The 2,416-nt window shown below is 43.5% G+C and overlaps 1 pseudogene; it reads right to left on the reverse strand.

Moving 5' to 3' along the window:
- Window positions 1-309: 309 nt before the first annotated feature.
- Window positions 310-721, reverse strand: LOC109576839 (small ribosomal subunit protein eS17-like; annotated as a pseudogene).
- Between the last annotated feature and the right edge of the window lie 1,695 nt (window positions 722-2,416).

Below are 2,416 nucleotides of genomic sequence, written 5' to 3' on the forward strand. Positions count from 1 at the left end.
GAGGACATGGCATTCCACTCCAGTAATCTTGCCTGGAGAATCTCATAGACACAGGAGCCTGGTGGGTGACAGTCCATAGCGTTGCAAAGAGCTGGACATGACTAAAGCCATTTAACACATACACACATTAACACTAGTAGCTCCATTAATTGTGTGTTATGTATAATGCAATACAATATATATTTTGCTCTTTAAACAGCTCCTCAAAGTAGTAGTTGGCTTTTCTCTGAAAAAAAAAAAAAATGATCTCCTTTTTGTTGTTTTTGTTGTCTAAAGTTTATTGAAAATATTGCAGCACTATAGAACGTTTCAAACAGCTCCACTTGGTGTTTTGAAATTCATCCCAAAGATAGGCTGAGTGACCTGCAGATTGGACAGACTGCCAAAGTCCAAGAGCTTCAGTGTTTCCTTAGTGTCAGGATCTATTAATACTTCAGTGATCTCCTGATCCAGACTGAGATCTCAGGCACATAATTATCCCTCCTCTTTTTCTCTTCCTCCTGCAGCTTGATGGAGATACCTCTTACTGGGTCCCTCTGAATCCACTTCATCAGATGTTTGACAGAGCCTGTGATCTTATTGCAGAGCTTCTTGCTGGGAATAATGGCAGTTCCTCACACACACACTTACTGGTGTGGAATTCATTGCCCAAGCTTGTACAGTACTTCTCAGTGATGACCCAGGCTGCCTTCTTCTTGGTTTTGGTGTGAATGTGACCCATATTGGCAGGTTCTTCGTACAAGAACCCACCCTACCTCTTTTCTAAGCCCAAAACCAATTGTGGAGTAAACATAGGTATCTGTGTATGTGCATGCATGCTCAGGTGCTTCAGTCATGTCTAATCTTTTGCAACCCCATTTGGACCATAAGCTTCCCTGGTGCCTCAGAGGTTAAAGCATCTGCCTGCAATGCCATAGCCTGCCAGGCTCCACTGTCCATGGGATTTTGCCAGCAAAAATACTAAAGTGGGTTGCTATGCCCTCCTCCAGGGGATCTTCCCCACCCAGGGATCAAACCCATGTCTCCTGCACTACAGGTGGATTCTTTAATGCTGAGCCACCTGGAAGCCCAGACATAGGTATCTGAGGGGGATTAAAATATCTTTCAGCTGGAATGCAGGATTGGATAATGCAACAATGCAATTGGCCTCCAGGCATACATTTCCCCCTGAATTTAGACTGGATTCCCCACATGCAAGTAAATTCTCAGAAAAGATACCTTGCCAGGTCCATGAAATAATCTCCCATAACTTTTAACTCAGAGAACATTTGAATTCTAAATGTTGACTGATTTGGGCTTCCAAACTCGCTTTTAGAAGAAAATCTTCTGAGGTGATTAACAGCATTAATGTATGAATACAAGAAGAGAATGCTTTAGTTATGCAAACAAGATATAATAGACAACAGACGGGAATAGTCACTTGAATAACTTAACACTTCCCAGTAGATGGATGTGATCAATGGTGTCAAATTCTTTGTATCTCTCCAGTCAGATTAATAAATTTCTACATCAGGGAGATGTATATAACACAAGGGACATAGAAACAGATGTTTCCAAGGTGTTTCTTCAAAACTGTTCCTTTCTAGGGAGTAAAATGGATGTCGGTTCAGTTCAGTTCAGTTCAGTTGGTCATCGTGACCAAATCTTCGCAACCCCATGGACTGCAGAACGCCAGGCCTCCCTGTCCATCACCAGCTCTTGGAGTTTACTCAAACTCATCTCCATTGAGTCGGTGATGCATCCAACCATCTCATCCTTTGTCGTCCCCTTCTCCTCCTGCCCTCAATCTTTACCAGCATCAGAGTCTTTTCAAATGAGTCCGTTCTTTGCATCAGGTGGCCAAAGTATTGGAGTTTCAGCTTCAACGTCAGTCCTTCCAATGAACACTCAGGACTGATCTCCTATAGGATGGACTGGTTGGATCTCCTTGCAGTCCAAGGGACTCTCAAGAGTCTTCTCCAACACCACAGTTCAAAAGCATCAATTCTCTGGCGCTCAGCTTTCTTTACAGTCCAACTCTCACATCCATACATGACTACTGGAAAAACCATAGACTTGACTAGATGGACCTTTGTTGACAAAGTAATATCTCTGCTTTTTAATATGCTCTCTCAGTTCGGTTCAGTTCAGTTGCTCAGTTGTGTCCAACTCTTTGGGACCCTATGAATCCCAGCACATCAGGCCTCCCTGTCCATCACCATCTCCCCGAGTTCACTCAAACTCAAGTCCATCAAGTTGGTGATGCCATCCAGCTATCTCATCCTCTATTGTCCCCTTCTCCTCCTGCCCTCAATCCCTCCAAGCATGAGAGTCTTTTCCAATGAGTCAACTCTTCACATTAGGTGGCCAAAGTACTGGAGTTTCAGCTTTAGCATCATTCCTTCCAAAGAATACCCAGGACCAATCTCCTTCAGAA

The sequence above is a fragment of the Bos indicus genome, chromosome 2 (genome assembly GCF_029378745.1).
Source record: "Bos indicus isolate NIAB-ARS_2022 breed Sahiwal x Tharparkar chromosome 2, NIAB-ARS_B.indTharparkar_mat_pri_1.0, whole genome shotgun sequence".
Taxonomy (NCBI): domain Eukaryota; kingdom Metazoa; phylum Chordata; class Mammalia; order Artiodactyla; family Bovidae; genus Bos; species Bos indicus.